This window comes from Diabrotica undecimpunctata, chromosome 6, assembly GCF_040954645.1.
Source record: "Diabrotica undecimpunctata isolate CICGRU chromosome 6, icDiaUnde3, whole genome shotgun sequence".
Lineage (NCBI taxonomy): Eukaryota > Metazoa > Arthropoda > Insecta > Coleoptera > Chrysomelidae > Diabrotica > Diabrotica undecimpunctata.
Genome location: NC_092808.1, coordinates 1,572,305 through 1,593,252, shown reverse-complemented (window position 1 = coordinate 1,593,252; position 20,948 = coordinate 1,572,305). Strand labels below are relative to the sequence as shown.

At 34.9% G+C, this 20,948-nt stretch overlaps 1 protein-coding gene across 3 annotated transcripts in view; it reads right to left on the bottom strand.

Annotated features, from left to right (window-relative positions):
• Positions 1-20,948, bottom strand: part of LOC140442985 (uncharacterized) — a 104,796-nt gene that overhangs the window by 36,887 nt on the left and 46,961 nt on the right. The window contains exon 1 of one of the 3 annotated variants that reach the window (XM_072533970.1): positions 19,148-19,418. The exons of the other annotated variants lie outside the window; for them this stretch is intronic. The gene's annotated coding sequence lies outside the window, so the exon portion shown is untranslated. Of the gene's footprint in view, positions 1-19,147; positions 19,419-20,948 lie in introns of those variants that run through there. 3 annotated transcript variants of the gene reach the window in all.

Sequence of the window (20,948 nt, the reverse complement as noted above, 5' to 3'; positions counted from 1 at the left end):
TTTAACCTTTCTACCAGCGACAAACCAAAGATGGTGAATACCCGATCCAATTCCGGGGATAGGAAGAAGACCGAAGAGCCGGCGATGGGTCCTACAGGCCCAAATGCCCCCTCTCGGCAACAGGATCGGTAAATACACAAAGCTTGAATTTCTGGTGGAGTAGTCATATTAGGTCTTGCTGGAAAAACATGGAGGTGTTTACGAATTAAGCAAACAGTTTCTAAAATATATAGAGGGGGAAGAGTTAAAATCCCGTGATTTTTAAAGTAGCTTCTGCAATGTGATATTCTACTGAGGCCAAAAACATACCGTATTGCTCTTTTTTAGTTTTCTGTAATTTAAAAATAACATCAGATTGGTCAGCTGTACTAGAACCTCAAAAAGGAAGGCCATATCGAAGATGAGACTCAAACAAAGAAAAGTATGTTATTTTGGAAGATGCTAAATTAATTTCCTTCGAAACAGATCTTATTGCATAGCAGGCTGAGGCTGGTTTCTTACTTAACAAATCGATATGAAGGGACCATTTAAGGTTGCTGTCTATAAAAATACCAAGAAATTTTACAGAATCAACGATACTTGTCTGGCTGTTATTAAGAAACAAGGGTTGAAGAGCTCCTTTATAGGATAAGGGTACTGTCTTATCCACGTTAAAAGAGAGTAAATTAGAGTCGGACCAGGTTTTTATTTTAAGTAGATCAGAAGTTATAATTGCAAGAAGAGTTGCAATATTAGAGTTCCTCCAGGTAATACTGGTATCATCAGCAAAAAGAAAAACTTTTCCATCGATTTTTAAGTTAGTGGTCTCATTTATAAAGATAAGGAAAAGTAGAGGACCCAGTACTGAACCTTGTGGTACTCCACATACAATGCTTGTACCATTTGCTCTAACTAGTTGTTTCCTATTCCTCAAGCAAGATTGGAACCAATTCAGAGAATTACCTCGAATTCCGTAGAAATTTAGTTTTTTTATCAAAATATCGCGATTTACTAAATCAAAAGCTTTGGCATAGTCACAAAAAACAGTGGGAGTATAAAGATTATTGTTTAGTGCTTGATAGACCTCATGTAGTACAGAAAACATAGCATCGCTGGTACATTTATTAGATAAAAAGCCTGTAATAAAATTTAATGTTGTTTTCAACGAGAAAGGACATAAGTCGGGCTTTTATAAGTCTCAATAATTTTGGTTAGGACCGGTAGTAAGGCGATAGGTCTATAGTTGCAGATATTAGATTTTTCACCACCCTTATGAACGGGAATAATAAAGGTTGTCTTTAGGCACTCTGGAAATATACCTTTTTCAAAGGAATTATTAGTGAGACCAGGACATTAAACAGATTATTTGGAGATTTAAGAAAATTTTTATGGATAGTCCATCAGTACTACAGGAAGATTTGCTTTTGATACAACTGATTGTTTGGATCAGTTCAGATTTATCAACTGGTCTTATAAAGAATGAATTCGAGACCTTTTTTGAATTGGGGAGATAGGAAATAGGATCTTGTTGTGGCAAAATAGCTGATCTTCTATTTTTACTCACATTAACGAAGTATTCATTTAGATTTTCAATGTTTGGAAGAGGAAATGTTTGAGCTATGTTAGTTTTATTTCGAAGATCGTTTATTATGGATTAAGTTTCCCTTGCAACATTTTTAGAGCTTCCCAGACGATTCTCATAGTACATTTTTTTAGCTGTTTTGATAAGTTTTAGATAGTTTCCTCTGTATTTTTCCTATTCTCAACTTACTTGTGATCATTTACTTTTAAAATATGTTTTACTTACTAGTCGATTGTCTCAGATTTTTCACCTACGTCGTTCAGGCTACCCTAATCTTTTTTTTTTTATTTTATCTTGCACTAGGGCGTTAAGTCGCTAAATTTAGACATTTGTTGAAATTTTTGTCATCAAGTTGGTACCTACGTCAGTAAATCTATGACGTGCGGCGATAATTGGTATAGTATAGTCACCCATCGTCACATAGGGCTTGACGGCCTGGCACTCGAAGCGTCAATTCTATATATAAAACACAATTGCATCTGCCTTATCTTCACATCAGCGTCGTGTTTTTTTGTAGCAATTAAGAGTATTATGTCAACAATTCTCGCTATTTACAAAACGCAGCTTTTATTACGGATAATAAACACCAACAATAAAGTTAACAGGCGACGAAGAAACCGTTAAGTTCGCTATTTTGACGTTGTTGGTTTAAATAGATGCTTGTAAAGTAGGCTTAAGTTGCCGAAAAATGCGATCGATTAGCGATTTGTTTTAGGTCTGTTTTTATGGGTGTTTTGACCCGCAATTCGAGAACCGTATATACGATTTCCATCTTGTAAATCATAATAATATAAACATGAACAGCATGTTCAACAAACTTTAATAAAACAAACATAAAACCAAACAGAAACCAAAATATCATAATTGAAAAATTAGATATATTATAAATTTTAGTTTGATTCGAACTTTTAAATGATTCGAATATAGAAAAATTCACTGCAACAATGATGACTGGATAACATCAAAACAACATTATTTTTCCTTTATTGAATCTGAATGACATAAATAATAATTATATATGTTACAATTAGACTTAATTGCAAAATACAAAAATATGCAAAAATCATCTCAATATCATATAATCATCGATGCAAGACACTGCTCTAAAATCCACAAGGAATCTAAGCTCCTGTAGTTGGCTGTATACCATATATAACAAAAAATCCCTTATAAAAGGCATATAATTTAAAAAACCCAATCGGGCTATATCACAAAACGTTTTAGGAATCGAGATTCCATCATCAGTGCACTAGGTGGATATACATGTATTGAGCCACTAAATATGTGGGTAAAAACCCGTTAAAAGTTATATGTAACAATTTAGTTTACATTATTTAGTATTATATTTTAGGATGTTAAAGTTACCAGTGGATATGATAACATGGCGACGTATGACTCCACATGAAGTTGCTGGTCCTGAGGCGAAGTGTCTACGAGGACTTGATGAAAGCAAATCTAACTTATTAGATGTTAGATCTTTTAGAGGAGCAAACATAGATCGTGATCACTATTTAGTTAAAGCACGATTTAAAGAGAGAATATGTAATTTAAAAAAGGAGATCGGGAAAAGGAGAGAAGAAATCGACATTAATAAACTAAAAGATTCCGACATTGAAAAATTAATACATACAGCATGAAGAAGATCAAATACGAACAGTAAACTTAGAAAAAGACGAAGACATTAACCAAGTATGGGCAAATATACGAGACATTGCGTTACAGAAATCGGTTGAACTATTGGGCAAAACCAAGCCAGAAAAAGAAATCATTCGGTTGCCTCTTTCTTCTTTCAGGAGGCATCTATTCCAGTACTCTTCTAGGCCATCTGTACTCTGGTATTCTTTTAACATGTCCTAACCAGATTAATTGTTTTCTTTCTATGTCATCATTGATGTTTCGCTCCATTTTCATTTCATTTCTTATTTGTTCGTTTCTAACTCTCTCCAGTTTCGATCTACCGCAGCTTCGTCTCAGATAATAAATTTCTGTCGTCATAAGTTTGTTTCCATTAGCTTTGGTGACGTCCCATATTTCCGTATATCATTGGTTTGATCATGAGTGCAAAATGGCCATAAATAGAAAAAATGCAGCATATCAAAAAATCATCGACGCAGGTTGTTCACCGAGAAAAAAAGAAGAGTATAGAATAGACGTCTTAGAAGCGAGGAAAAACGCATCCATCAACGTAAGAAGAGGGAATACGAACGGAAACTCTAAAGATATAAAGTTTATTCGATAAAAATGAAACGAGGAAATACTTCTTCTTCTTCCTATGCCGTCCCCATTAACGGAGGTTGGCGACCACATTTTTAAAAGTTTCTCTGTCTTTTGCAACGTGGAATAATTCGTCTACAGTCATGTTTGTCCAGTCTCGAATATTTCGCAGCCATGACTTCCTCTTTCTACCTATTCCCTTTTTGCCATCGACTCTACCCTGCATGATGACCTGCAGAAGACTATATTTATTATTTCTTAGTATGTGTCCAAGGTATGCAGTCTTGCGTACTTTTATCGTTCTCAACAATTTTTTGTCTCGACCCATCCTTCTCAGCACTTCCTCATTGGTGACCCTGGCAGTCCATGGGATTCTCAACATTCTCCGGTATATCCAAACTTCAAAGGCTTCAATCTTTTTAACTATTTGCGCTTTTAGTGTCCATGTTTCTACCCCGTACAATAGTTGCGACCAGACGTAACATTCAACAAACCTCAGTCTCAGCGCAGTATTCAGATTTTTGTCACAGAACAATTGTTTGAATTTTAAGAACGCTGCCCTTGCCATTTCTATTCGTACCCGGATCTCTTGGTCTGGATCTAATTCTGTGTTGATGTAAGCTCCCAGATATTTATATTTTGTCACTCTCTCTATTTGCTGTCCACCAAGAGTTAGTTGTTCATTATTTATTGGACTCCTTGATACTATCATAAATTTGGTCTTATCTGTGTTGATGTCAAGTCCCATTTGAATGCATTCACTATTTATTGCATCTAGTAAAGTTTGTAGTTCTTCTATACTCTCAGCCATAATTACCGCGTCATCTGCAAATCTCATGGTGTTTATGATTTCTCCACCAATTCTTATTCCCTCTTTTCTTTCCCATAAGGCTTTTCTGAATATGACCTGTGAGTACACGTTGAAAAGCGTCGGAGACAAGACGCATCCTTGCCTAACCCCTCTCGCAATCGGTATATTATTTGTTTCTATATCGTTCACCTTTACTACTGATTTCTGGTTCCAGTATATAGCCTTAATAAACTCAATGTCTTTTTTGTCTAAATTGATGTTTTTTAATTCATCTATTAACTTCATATGCTGCACTCGGTCAAAGGCCTTCCTAAAGTCTATGAAGCATACATATGCACTCTTGTTATATTCCCGACATTTCTGCAAGAGTACCGTCAACGCAAATAATGCTTCTCTTGTACCCATGCCTCCTCTGAAGCCAAACTGAGTTTCATCTATCTGCTCCTAACATTTCTTATAAATTCGGTTTTGAACAATTTTCAAGAGAATCTTTAAAGGGTGGCACATTAGGCTTATCAATCTATAGTCATTACATGATTTGGGATTGTTGTTTTTTGGTAGAGGTAAAAATATCGATTTACTTAAGCCATTCTTCCAGGATGTTGCCCTCTACATATATGTGGTTGAGAATTCGGGTGAGTCTCTTTATATTACCGTCATCTAAGGCTTTTAACAGTTCAACTGGAATTTGATCAGGACCCGGTGCTTTTCCTTGTTTTGCATTCTGTAGGGCATTCTTTACTTCTGAGGGTAAAATTTGTAGGTATTGTTTTTCTTCACCTATATCTTGTTCATTTTCTCTCTTGTCATGGAACAGATGGATTATCTATTGTTCCCATACTTCCTTTATTTTGCTCTCTTCAGTAAGTATTGCTCCATTATTATCTCTTGTTATGAGTGTTCTTCTTTGTCTTGTGTTGCCTGTAAGTTCTTTCATTTTTTTATGTAAGTTTGAGGTGTCATGTTTGTTGCTGAGTTCTTCCAATTCCTGGCATTCTTTGTTCATCCATTCCTCCTTAGCCTTTCTGATTTCATATTTGATTTTATTCTTGATGGTTTTATATTTATTTTCATCTTTATTTTTATATTTTCTTTTTTCATTTATTAGCTCAACTATTTCCGGTGTCATCCAGTCTTTTTTAGTGGTTTTCTCTTTTTCGCCTAGGACCTCCTTTCCCGCTTTTAGTATGGCTTTTTTCATATCTGCCCATTCAACGCTTCCTTCAGTTAATTTATTTATCTCTGCGTTTAGTTGCTGTTGGCAGTTGTCGTCTTTTAGGTTTTTGATGTTAATTTTGGTGGTTTTAACTTTTTTCTCCGGTTTCCTGAGTTTAATGTTGACGTTTGCTAGTAATAGATTATGATCCGTATCTGCATCTGCGAGGAAATACTACAAATCCTTAAATAATAGCCGTCGAGAATTTAAACCACGATTAAAAATTTGTAAAGACACTAGCGGTGAGATTCTACATGATAAAAAGTCAGTTCCTAACAAATTGGCACATTTCAGCGAACATCTAAACATAAACGATATTGAAGGAGGTTACAACATAGACAACCAACAAAATCTACAACGTCAACCACACAGTGAATACCCAACAAGAGAAGAAGTGTCAAATGCCATCCTAAAACTCGAAAGACAATAAATCCTCAGGAATCGATGAAATCTGTTTGGAAATGTATAAAAAAAGGTGGTGATCAACTTTTTGCAGCAATCCTGCACCTTAGTGCAGGATTCGTTCTTCGTACTCCCAGCGGTAGTTCCCGAGGTACTTTAAAATACCCTCTCGTCGCCGAGTCTACGCCGAACGCCTACCTGCTAAACCAGACCCTCCTCTGATCCAGCGATCCGGAAGAGGAATGGCCGTTGTAAGGCCGGCATCACTTCCGAAGCACTACCTTCATTCATCCACATCCACTGTCCATTCATCAGCTAGGAGTCTCCAGGTAGGGCGTAGAAGACCCTCATTGCTCCTAGTACGGCATTATTCCCAGACAGGCATTGCCTCCTTCCCCACAGTCTGACTCACGCCTCCGTTCGGCTCGCGGAGATAAAAATACGGCGGAGGTCAGAAGGCCCTGCCTGTCGTAAGAGGCGACTAATAGGTAGGAATCGGCACGTACCCGCCAGGAGATTCAAGAGTGGTAGAGGAGAGATCCTCGGCGGCGACCTGTCTACGTGCGAGGTGGAAATTCCTCTTCCTGCTTCGCCTATCCGCCCGTGGGTGGGATAACGGGTAGGTGCGGTAATCGCAATACAGGTACTACGGGGAAGGTGAAGCCCCACGAAACGTTTCTGGTATACGTGGCGTGGCACCTTCATTTTGGTGTCGGACTCGTAGGGGCAGTCGATTCGTTAACGGTCGTATAGCCGAAAGCCCAGGTAGACCAGGGTCCTGCCAGTTCTTTAATTGGAGGGCACAAACGCTTTGCAGTCTGACTCCCGCATTCTAACTCATACAGTCTGACCCACTTTTCTAGCTTCAACTTCCAGCATCTTTCACTGTTACCTTTGCCATTGGTCCAACTGACTTTCTTCCCTTTCTTTTTTCTTGTTCACTGCACAGATATAGTTGTGTATGTTAGTCCAACCTGATTTATTTTCAATCATTTCTCTCACTGTAACAGAATTCACACCTGTCTCTCTTTCCATTCTGTTCCTTTGTGGCCATCTTTCAATTGACCTTTCCCTTTCCTGTCCTCTCTCGGCCATAGTAAGGTTTGGGCCTCTTCTCTCATAGAGCTCTTTTCTTTCCACCGCCAAAATATGCAACGGAATACATCCAGTGATGGTCCACAAAGCTGCCGCAGACACAGTCCTGTAGGCACATGCCACTCGCAACAGACTTGTTCTGTCCACTTGTGTCATGAGCCTCCTATAGGCAGTTATCTCTACCGCCTCGCTCCAGACTGGTGCCGCGTAAATTATATTATTTGTAAATTGAGAAACTTCTTTTCACATCAACAGATGTAATGGGAGCATATCTTAAATTAACAAAATATTTGGTTCTAAATCTATTTCTTCGCAAAAATTACCAGTAAGAACGTCAGCTACCTAAGTCAGTTTCTGCAAATCATTTTTTTTTTAATTATTGTTTCAAATTTTTGAAAAATATCTTTCCCAGTGTGACTTTTAACATTTTGACAAGCTGATCTATTTTCTTTTATAAAGGCTATGCCTTCTACCAAGGACAACTTTGATGATTCTAATTGACTAATAGTTTTTTGAAGCAAAGTTGAATTCTCTGAAGGAGATTTGAGGAATACTTTTTTATTTTTGATATCAGGGAGTTTACTAAAAGGAAACTTTTTTCAAATTTCTTCCGCAACTCTGTTCATTCCATGTGCTAAACAAGTAACGAATATTAAGTTGGTATAAAATTGTTTTTAAATTTTGTCCTGCATTGACCATAATATATGGTGCAGCATCGGATAAAAAAAGCAATAATTTATGGCTTGGAACAGCTGCATGAACAAAAATTTTGATATTTCTTCTTGTACAAAACGTGATATTGTTGCAGAGTTGGTTTTTTCCAATTGCTTGCATGATATTAAATAGGATTTTGGTAAGATATATTTTCCTGACGAATCAGTGGTTTCGTCAACACAAATGTATAAGTAATTGTCTTTAATATTAGTTTTTATGTTATATATTACTGACGAGTACAACGAGTTGAGACAGTTGCTCTTTAAAGTCATTTCCATTCCTTAGTTTGTTCCATTTCTCTATTTGCTCCATAGAAACCAATAACAATATATTGAAGCGATCGTCAGTGTACAGAATTCCTGGGTTATGTCAGTTATAAAATCGAAACGAAAAGAAATAAATCATCACGATATAATCCACATAATACCAATTTACTTTAAAAACATGCGAACGTGACTAAGACAAAAAACTTTTTGCATGTTTTGTATGAATCGAAAATAAACGTAATCAAAAACAAATTTGAACAATGCCGGTCGTAAAAGCTGTAATGACGACGTGAGAATTTTCTTGTAATGAAATGCATTAATAATCATTTAATTATTTGTATACTGATAGCGCAATTGACACAAATGAGTAAATAGATACTTGGATTGTAGGTATTCTATTTTAGGATAATTTGTTTTCTTAAACATCGAATTATTTTATGACAAGTGATAGAAAATTAAGATTTGTATTGGTTTCGATTTGAGATTGATCTTACTTCGTATAGTCCATGTTGTGAGGCCGCTCCCGTAGGAAAAATGTTTCTGTTCCTGTTCAGAAATGTCCACTTTAAATAAATCAGAAGGGTGCGTGGCAAAATTTTTATACAGAAATTGTTTAAACAATTTTTTTAAACAAGTTCCAAAAATCACCGTTTTTTGCTCCGAAAAATATTTTTTTAGATTTTTTGAATAATTTCAAACAGAAGGGCATTACTAAAGGCTGCAGAAGAAAATTTAAAGCCTGAAAATACAAATAAAAAACAGAAGTGGATGACTTCAGAAATTCTAGTATTAATGGAAGAAAGGAGAAATGCCAAAGGGAGAAATGGGGCAAAATATCAAGAACTACAAAGTAGAGATAAAAAAGGCCAAGGAAAAGTTGTTAACAGATCAATGCATAGAAATTGAAGAGTATGACAGAAAATACGACAGCTTTAATATGCATAAAAAAAATAAAAGAACTAACAAATACCAACAAGCGAGCACACTATTGGATACTCAAAGATGATAATGGTAAACTCATTGCAGACATCAAAGATAAACTAAAGATTTTGGCAAGAATACATAATGAAACTATTCGACGATGATAGAATGATACAAGAAGAACCACAGGAACAAACAGGACCGAAAATAATAATGTGCGAATTAGAACAGGCAATTAGAAATGCAAAGACCGCAAAATCAGTAGGCCCAGATCAGATACACACTGAGCTAATAAAATGCATTGACGAAGAAACACTGCATATACTTTAGATCTGTTCAAAAAAGTATATACAACAGGAGTAATACCCGAAGGTTGGTTGCTGTATCCTAATGTTGCTAATTTTTGTTCTGTATCCACTAAAATGTTTCCTTATTTGTCCATTAGTATGCTTGAGGTTTTTTGTTTTGCCACTCCAGCTAATTCTTTAACTTTCTTATGAAGATTCAAGTTATCATATTTGTTTTGTAAGTCTTCTATTTCTTGGCATTTTCCAGCGAAATAAGTCTCTTTAGCTTCTCTTATTTTCCTTCTTATTTGATTATGCAGCTGTTGATACTGAGTTATTTTTATACTCTTTTGCTTTCTTCTGTCCTCCATTATTTCCAAGATTTCTTCTGTCATCCAATCTCCTTTCTTGCATCTGGTTGTTGTGAGTTCTCTGCGACTTGGTTCGATAATTACATTTTTAAAGAAACGTCACTGTTGTTCTACATCACCATCAATTGATTCCGGTATGGATTATAGGTTTACATTAATTTCTTGTTTCAGTTTTTCTTTGACGTCTTCTGATTCTAATTTTTGTATGTTTAGTTTATCACTGGAGCTTTTTTGTATCTTGTTTAAGTGAAGTTGGAATTTTGCTACAACGCTTTCACTGATTGTATTGCGTTTCGGTATCTGTGGTTTACTAAAATATAGTCAATTTGGTTTCTAACGATTTTATCGACCTTATCAGCTGGCGATGTCATCTGCAAATCTCAAATGACTAAGCTTCTCTTCATGTATATTGATAACATTTATGTGAACTATTAGTGAATATAAAAGACTATAGATTTTTAAATTATAATTAGAAAGTGACGAACGTTACAGTTTCTGGATATGTATTCCACCTGGGCCTGGGCCCTTATTTATTTTGAGTTGATTAATGACATTTATTTCTCCGGTTTTTCAGAATTTCTGGAACTTCGTTGTTGTTGTCCAATTTTTTGGCTCTTCTCGAATGCCATAGTTATGAAGTATTTTGATATAGTTTTCCCATTCTTTCAGTTCATCTTCGGTACATATTTTATTACTATTGAATTTAATTAAATAACTTTCTAAAATTTGCGTATTTTTAAAATCAAAAGAATAGCTATTTAAAAAAGTTTAGCTAAAGCTGTAGTGTTAGGTTTATTAGTTCTTATAGTACTTTTATGTGCAATAATTCGTCTATTTAAATATTGATGTGTCTGTCCAATGTATGTTGAATTGTAGTCCTTGCAATTTATTTTATTATTACTTGTTTTATTACCTACAATTCGTTTTTATAATTAAACCATTAACTAGTTGCGCAATTCAAATTAAATAATCACACAAATTCAAATTATGCGAGCTAAATGTATGCAACTTACATTATTGACCGATTTTATGCTGACGCCAATTTGAGATTTCTTCCTCATTTAAAAAAATATTTTTTGTCAAGCCTGTCTATACTTCAACGAAACTTTATAAAGCTGTCAAATCGTCGCTTCGCTATTTTAACTATTTTAGATAATCGGGTCTCTACTACTCGTATATTTATATCCGGTGTGCATCTTCACGCATTTACTACCGTATAAAAGTGGAAAACGTGTGTAGGAATCTACTAATTACAATAGTCGAACGCACAAGTACAAGGTTTGTTTACAATCTTTCCAAACGTAGAATCGGTAATTATGTAATTATCCCTTTTAGATCATCGACGACTACTTGCATTGCTTAAGTCATTAGCAATCTAGAATGTTAATAAGGATGATACTTGGTGTCTATTTGGAATGATGCAAGAGAATTGCTAAATTCGTGTAAATGGATAGTTTAATCCGACTTTTAAAACATTGGAAGTTGTATAAAGTGTTCTACCGGGGATTGTTTTATAGTTATATTACATTATATTTAATCTTTTAAGATAAGAAATTGGTTGCTCGTGTGAGTCCATTTCAAACTAGGTAGTAGAAATAAATGACAGACGTACTCACAATATATTTATTTAGTAAGCGACGACCGGTTTCGATCGGTAAAGTTTTCTGGTCATCATCAGGTCAAATCAGGTTTAGAATGTTGAGAAAATTACATATTAAAATTCTACCAATTTAAACGAACCTTACATTAGGTATAGTACAAAAGGTGCCAACATTACTTCTTCTTTTTATGTATACATGACGAAGCTCATGAACGTAAGTTGTCGTTCCATCTCTAGACCTCTGCTCAATCGGCTCAATATTTCGCAAATTGAAATCCATCGTTTCTGCAATGCAAATATAAGGGCAAATGGTGCATGTATTTATTTACGGGTTTTACATGAAAATGGAACCGTTTCGTGCAACCTAATCACTTCAAAGAGCCGTGTAGCTCCGCTAAAAACCCATTTCCCTACCCAGGCTTGAATTGTCAGGGGCTGTCTTGCTCTCTACCCTGATTTCAAACATCGTTCTTATTATTTCACCAAAGGTTTCTTTCATAGCTTCGGTTAAGTTGTGGACAAAGTCCCAAATTGTACTCGCGTGAATTAATTCTCACCCTTCTTCCTACTGATCGTCTTCCTATTGGGAAATTGTCTCTTGTCGTCTTTACTACTCTATTTGTTGTCATTCGGCTTATATGATCGTTCCATTCTACTCTTCTATTTCTTACCCAGTTCTTGATGTTCTCCACCTTACATCTACGTCGTATATCTGGCGTACCTATTACTATCAATTTCCGATTGGGCCTGTCGGACTCCTCTGCCGATTGGGATATGATCCGTGTTTTTATGTAGTTTCACCGACATAGTTGCGTTCTTGTATGTATTGTAAATTAACCTTCTGTATCGGTAGTCAATGCGGCATGCTTGTAGTGCTTCCAGCAATTTGTCAAATTCTACCGTGTCAAAGGCTTTATGAAAATCTGCAAAAGCCAGAACGAGTGGTCGATTGTATTCGATAGTCTTTTCTATTACCGTTTTAATGCTCTGTAGGTGATCATTTGTTCCAAATACCGTACGAAATCCCGCTTGCTCTATTAGCTCTATTAGAAATCAAGGTTTTTCTCAAGATGATTCGTTACTATTCTTCTAAGGAGTGTGTAAAGGTGACTAAGAAGACTTATAGGTCTGTAGTTTTCTAATTCATGGGGATCTTTTTTTTTGTATTGTAGAATGACTTCAGCATTGTGCATTTGTCGGGTATATTACTCTCCAAAAGGCACATATCTAAATTGCCTGCAAGGCAATTATCTTACTATACTTTTTTTTTGATCTGGCGTCAAATATGTCACTTTTCTTCACTGATCAACCACCTGAGAACTTTTTAGTTTTTTCTTGAGTTTGGATCATGTTCACTATATATTCTGAAATTAGTTCAATATCAGATCCAAAATCACTGTGTTCACTTTTTCCTCTTTGATTTGCATTAATGTAAATAAATGATCTGCATACGAACGTTCTGCTCGGAATCCACATTGTCTCTTGGCTTCTTGTTGCTTGTATTTGTTTTCTTACGACTGTGACAACTTTTGCCTATATTTGCGTATATTTTTTTTTCTTGTCAAAGAATGTGAATAACGAATATAAAAATTGATCGTACATGCACGATCAACTGCGTTTATATGTCAATTGTGAACAATACTTTACAAATGTGGATGTTTTCATTTTCCTATTATTATAACCTTCTATTATTTTTGCTTAATAGACCAAGAAAATTACTTCCTAGAGGCTACGTCGTTTTAGCATAATTTCTCCGATACGTACATCAAAGTAGGTAGATTAAAATCGTTTATTACTAAATAGGCAACATAAATAATCGATAAAAATGATAGTAATAAGGCATAATTTACTGTTTAGGGTGACTAGATAATAACTAGAAAACTTGTAAACAACTGTATAAGAGAGAATTTTTGCTAGTATCTTTGAAAAATGTGAAACTTATAATGATGAAATTGTGACACACGAAATATCATTGTGTTCTGCACTTTTTAAATAATCTTTTAAGTTTTCTGTATAGCTGCCATCGTATATTGAAGCTACGGTATAATTTCAACAAGAAGGTGCATTCCCACATTATCGAAGAGAAGTTAGGCAATATTTAAATACAATAATTTAATTCTGAGATGGATTGGTCAAAGACTTGTGATTGAGTAGCCGACACATATTACCCGAAGTGACACCACTTGATTTGTTTCTGTAGGGTTACTTACCTAAAAAATCGCGTTTATTTTAACAAACCCACTAACTTATGATTTAAAAAATCGCATACGTCGTGAAACGCCAAAGAATTACTTCAGGAATGATCACTAATTCTATATGAAGCTTCCAGGATAAATTGTATTATTGTCAACACACAAATGGAGAGCATTTTGAGCATTTCTTATATTGAAAAAATTTAAATTTAGTTCAATTGTTCAGTTTTACGTTTTAACTAAAAAATTTCACTGTGAATAAATTTTATTCAATTAGCAATTTTAAAAAGTGGAAGAAAAAAGCCTTTCTGTGGTATATCACTCAATCTAGGTTGATATTTGAAGAATATCAAGAGTTTCATGATATTAAAGATCACTGGCATCATCTTAAAACTGTAATAAAGAAAAATACTTTAGACTTACCCAAAATCAAATATAAAAAAACAACAGTGGATGAATGATGCTCTATTATCTGAAACCTGATAGATCCTCAAAAATACAGCGACATGCAGAAAGAAGTAATAAGGAAAATACGAACAGAAAAATACCTGGAAATTGAAGATCTGCAAAAGAAGCACAATATATTCAACCTTCACAAGAACATAAAAGAGGCTACTTGTATGCGAAATAAAGGATCATAAATCTTGTCGATAAAGAAGGTAACCTTATCATAACAATATCTATATCCTGATGAGAAGTGTACGTTAAAGAACTATTTGGCGATGAACGACAAGTAAAACAAATACAAAATTGTATTACATGTTCCACAATAGCAATGGAAAAATCAGAAAATGCAATAAAAATAGTCAAAAACAGGAAAGCTGGAGAAGGAGAAGATGAAATATCAACAGAAATATTTAAGATACATGGAAATAAAAGGAAACAATCCCTTACAATCCCTTTTAAGTCTTTTAACTAAAAAATACGTCAATCTGGTAATAACTGTATGTCTCAAAAAACTTAATAGTGCGTAAATTTTTTATTAAAATCAGCTGAAATTTTGGCATGTAATATGCCATCTTCAGATCTTCATCTTATACGTTATAAATACCTCATGGAAGAGTGATTGTCGACACAAAACACATTAAAAAATACTAGAAGGCCAAAGCCTCTGTTGTAGGGGTGAAAACCCTTTTAAAGTTGTAAAAATCACATTTAAAAGGTGCTTGGTGTACCAATGGCTGATTCGTTGAAGCGAGGGAAATCAGCTGCTCCCAAAAAACCTACGTGAGTGGTTTAATCTTAATCAGTCTTCGTCGTCCCTCTTCAGTGCTGCGGTGAATAAAATTATGGTAGCCAATATGATAGCCAACGTTCAGTAATGTCCATGATACGAAAAACTCAAGAAAGGTTGATATTTAAAAAATATATTATGACTAGAAACGAACTGATCGAGAGTAGTGAATCGATGTCAAGAACCGCTATTTTGTGACGCTATCCGTGACGACGCTATTTAGTGACGCTATCCGTGACAATGTTATCTTGTAGCGCTAGTTCCATTACCTGTGACGAAGCCATGTTGTGGCTCTAAATCCGTGACGATCGCCTCAGCATTTTACTATAGAAAAAAAATACAACGCCTGTATAGAAGCTTCGTTTTAAAATAAAAGATGGCGGCAGTATAGGAAACAGCTTTTTGCTGTTTCCAAATAAAAGCAAGGAGACTTTTTGCACGAAATCCGCACATTTTTATTTTCTATTAGGTATTTCTTATCTTCAGTTTTATCTACGAATTGGTTGTTTGTAATGTGAATATGTATTATAATTTTTGAGACTGTGTGCTACATTTTATAATTTATCTATAATAAATATCAAAGTGAATATTGTTGTTCCATTAGCTCTGTCTGATACGTTAGTGAATACAAATAAAGGAACTGGGGGCTGCTGTCCAAGGTATTTGTGAAACTGTGAAACAGTAGTTTGTCTTAGTGATGTTTTAGGTACAACTCTATCACTTAGTCGTCTTCTTCAGTCACCAAAATTAGATTTTAAGTAGGCTACTGAGGCCATAGAGGACACTAAATGCATTCTTCAAAATAAAAGATCAAATGCTGAATCTGTTTTTAGCAAACTTTACCATGAAGTAAACAAATAGCTGAACAACTTGACATTGAATTGAAGATGCCTCGTATAGTTTCTTGTCAAACCTGTCGTCAAAACCAATCTGCTAACTCTTGCGAATAATATTTCCGCAGATCTATTTATTTACCCCTTTTAGACAATATCTTAACTGATTTAGAAGAACGACTTTCACCGAAAGTTATGAATCTATTTAATATTCGAGTTGTTTTACCTAAAAGTGATAACATACCAGAAGATAAACTTGCATTAGAAAAAATTGTTGACACCTTCCAGGATATTATTGGACCAAGTATTTGGGTTTTAATAGCTTCTCATTTGTTTAATATATCGCTTAAAATAATTATTGAGAAAATGGTTCCCTTACATGAGGCACAAATCATATCAATTGTAAAGGTGCAAAAATCTAAATTCTATATTAAAATAACCCTTAAGACCCATGACCCCCTCCCGACAAAATATTTCTGGGGATCAGCCATTAAATCCTGTATCAAAATCACCCTCAATACCCATGACCCCTCCTGGCAAAAATTTCTGGATCCGCCACTGTTCAAAATAGCACCTGGTTGCCAAACTTTTTCACAAGTCTGTATGTTATTTTAGCATAATTGACTCGCAATTATTTTTCTCAATTTCTGATTCAAACTTGGTATAAATTCGTGTTCCAATTACAATAAAATCGAAAATAAAAGTTTTGAAATTAATTTCTACTATAATTATCTCGAGTGACCTTTCATGTTATTCCAGCCATAAACGCTTTAAATGATAAATAATATATTATATTTATTATATAATTTTCTTCAGTAATCAATAAATCTGTCAATTACAACGATCAATTAATTTACCGTAAGAGATAAGTTACATCATATTTTTTTCAAAATCTGTTGTATCTCATTTGTCACTCAAATTTTGTTTTCATTAGAACATTTTTTAAATTCCTTAATGATCTGACCGAACCACAACTGCATGTGATATCTTAACAAAACATTGAATGCGGTTGAAAGGAAAAAGAAATACTCAATGCTATGAAGGAAAGAAAAATGAGCTACTTTGATCACATACCAAGAAGAGTTGATGCGATTGGTTATAAAAGGGAAAGTGGAAGGAAAAAGAGCACCAGGGAGACGACTCATTACCTGGTTGAAAATTTTAAAGCAGTTGAGTGGAAAACCAACAATAGAGCTCTTCTGAACAGCTGCAGAGAGAGTAAAATGGGCCGTGATCATCATTAAAGGGTGAGGCACATTAAAAAGAAGAAAAATACCTAACCTAATTTTCATCAAAAAATCACCTTTCGCGATAAGGCCCATTTTTGGATCAATGAGTAGAACTGAGTTTCTTAAAGACAACTGAGTTTCTTAAAGAAAACACCACTCGTCCTACGGACTCGTGGTGTTTTCAAGCAACTCAGTTTCGTTTAGAAATAAATCGACAGACTTATCGCGAAAATTGAATCACTAGTGGTATTACTATTGAATATTTCTCTAGACTATTATTTTTAACTGACCAAACGTCATGGCGACGCCACGTTTCCTACTGACAAAACTCCTTTCTGCTCGTGATTTCTCAGCGACAAAATTATCTCAGCGACAGATCCGTCACGAAGGTGTCTGTTAATTCTATTTTTGTCAGTTTGACAAACGTCATTGAGGCCTAATCAATTTTGGACAGATATAATGAATCCAGACGAAAAATCCAGATTTGGATGCCAGTCGGGTGAAAAAATCTGAAAATTGATTTCGGAAAATGTCCCATTGAACACACAGAAGTCCAAAAGCTCTATTTGGACCCAATTTTTGGAGCTCATACTGGTGAGAAATTTTACGCTTGAAAGATGTACTACCATAACGCAACAAGCAAAAATTCTCGAGGATTATGACTTCAACATGAAAAAACTAATGGCAAAGACTATAAAGAGTCGTCTTTAAAGTCAATGTGGAATACTACAGCAAAAATGGTACAAGAAAAATATTTTACGGAGTACAGCATAAAAATCGACCCTTTCACAGATAATATCTTTCAAATGTGCAATATTGGCCAGAGATACCTAGAAGAGGCAGCTTCAAAGTGTTCAAGAAAAAAGAAAACTCAGTTCAAAAGCATTATCCACCGAAGAACTATTAAAAATCATCCAAAGCTACGACGAGCAAACCTCCGATGAAGCACAAAAAAAGTTTTATCACCTTTGCTCATTTAAACTTGCTTGGAGGCAATGAGGCCGTAAACTACAAGATTAACTTTTTCCATAAGAAATTTGATGTTATGGGAGAAGTTGCGGGCCGAATTGAATACAACAGCATTTTTTCCAAAACAAATCAAGGTGGTTCGAAAAGTTTGGCAAGCAGCAAATGGCTGGTAAGAAATTATTCAAACGAAAATTTATGCCCAGTTAGATTATTTCTGAAATTAATGGAAAAAAGGGACCAAAGATTTTATCAGACAGACTCTTTCTTACCGTTCACCCCAACTGGAAGGATGGATCTTGGTTCAAAAACTGTACACTTGGAATCAACACCGTATCTAAGTGGAGAAAAATGTCAGCTGAAAAAATTTTAATAGACACAAAAAAACATAAAATAACAAACCATCCTCACCTATCTTCAGCTGTGTCAGCCTTGTTCAAGCGAGGTTGAACAGGAGTTAATTAAATTAACGGGTCACTCAAATGCAAGCTCTCTAAAACTATATCTGCAGCTGGATTCCAGTCACTACCAGAAGTTGATCGAAAATCTCATAACAACAAATAAAGCTGGACCTTCAAGTTCCCAAATGCTAAATACACAAAAGCATGCTTTGGTAGATAAAAAAGGGCAAACTGCTATAGCCTATACAAATTGGACATTTAATATTGTTAACAAATAAATAAAGATTATGTTTCGTTGATATGGTGCATTAATTGTTTTGTAAGATAGTCTTGTCATTCTAGAAAAAATTATTTACCGGCAAAATTTTCTTCTGATTTTATTCAAGTTTGTTGCCTTTTGGCAATTTTCGTTTATGAAATTTTGACAGAATCACTCGACTGACGCCTCGTGATTTAACTGTCAAAATTTGTAAAACTCTACAGAATGTAAATTGGGCATTGGTCCCTGAGTTGTAATTTTGTGCACTTACGGCGAAAAAGCGCACGAACAAATCTTATGTTACGAAAAATATGTTATTAAATGTGAGATAAATCGTAGACACTTGAATAAACAAATATACGCGCAGGAAACCGTTAAAATTCTTCTCATTTCTCCAGTAAATACGATGAAAGGACCAGCTCACAAGAATAATGAAGATACGAAACGATAGAGAAAGAAAGAAAACAGAAAATGAAATAAATAATGAAAAATCTAAATTATTTTAAAAGAAAAGTGAAAATTGTCCAACTATGGTAGTATTCAAATCTGTCTTTCTACTGTTAAAATTAACTTACATTCGACAGGAAAATCCAGTTCAATTCCTCGTTAAAACCATCAAGTACTTATAAACATTATCAAAATCACATCGCTGGATGAGTTATCTATCACAAAGAACCCGCGGCATTTAGCGTTAGTCACCATTTAAACATTTCGCAATCGCGAGCTGAAGACAACACCAAACCAAACACAAACTGAATTAATGAAATGACTAAAGTCATGTCGCTAGTGAACGACTCGCGGTCGCGAGAGGCTGCAGCATCGGCAAAGAGTAAGTTACCGGCTTAAGATAACGGGTTGCAGGGAGGGGGTGTAGTTGGAATCGCTGGAAAGTCACGCGTGCACCTTTTGTTGTTGGTTGTACCGAACGTAAAATCGTATAGTTATCCGCGGAAATTTCTATTTTCGGATCATTCTTCCGTCTGTTTTATAATTCGTTCATTGATACCTGGCGCATTATTGTACTTGTTATTGAACTCTGCATCGCGATATAGTGATCCTATTCTTAAAGAAATCATATTTTTCTACAAGAATCTCTATTAGCAATATAGAAATAATTCAGCGAAATAAGCAAAAAAATACTCAACACTGAACTGACCCAGCCAGGAAAACGACAGTTCTTTTTGAGTAGTATGGACCTCTATAACAAAAACGTATATGACTTAGTTATTAACAAATTAAATTCAGAAACCGTCAATTTTTGGCTTTTTCGTCTATTAGCAAAAAGTGAAGCATTTAGAATAGAATAGAAATATGCTTTATTGTCACTGAAAATTGTACAATTTTGTGGACAAAGCTTATAAAAGTTAAAAAAAAGTAATAATAACAATACCAATTAAAATTTACTAAAATTACAAAAATGTTCAATATCACAGAATAAAGCATAATAAAATATTCAATCCATTGGAAAATTTCACTAAATTGCAAATTGCATAATAAAACCTTACGAAATAGTTTATGAATTCATTTAAGCTGCTGCATGTGATACCCAAATATATATAAAAATACTTTGTTGCTTGTACTTAAACGTACTGTAATTTCTTAGTTATTCGTTAAGAAACTCTTCCACTGAATAATAAGGTCTTTCAGATAGATAGGCTTTTGTCAATTTACAGAACTTAACAATTTGGCTCCTGTGTGTACCATTTCCGGTACACAGTTGATGTTTACCAGAAACTGCGTGTACCAAATTTGGTCACATGAAGTGGTAATGTTTCAAGCTGTGTGTACGTTTGGTGAACACAGTTTTGATGCTTTTATATGCGCATCTAGGCTCCTACAGTTTACGGTTAAACTCTGGCGAAGCAGTTTGAGACTTATTCAACAGATAGCCGTACTATGACCGATTTTTGTTTTGTTAGGTCTTCTAATTTGGATGGGGTTGAATCGTAAACCTACTTTGAAAGATTATTTTAGCACCAATATGCTGTACAAAAATGAAATTGGAAAATTTGTTCACATGTCCAGGATAAGGTTTGAGCTCCTTTCGTGTAATTTGCACTTCTCAAACAACGAAATTGCCTCAGATGATAGACTCAAAAAATTCCTTCCCTTGTAAAATTTGCTAATCAAGAAGTTCCAATCAGAATATGTTCCTGACAAGAATGTGTGTATAGATGAGACGATGATTCCTTTTCGAGGATGACAGCTTTCGTCAATATATACCGGGGAAGCGCCACAAATACGGCGTAAAACTATTTAAGTTATGTGGAGTGAAAGGTTACACATACAATTTTAAAATTTATACAGGAAAAGAGCAAACACCTAATGAAAAGCCAATTGGTGCAAAAGTGGTGCTACAGCTTATGGAACCACTTT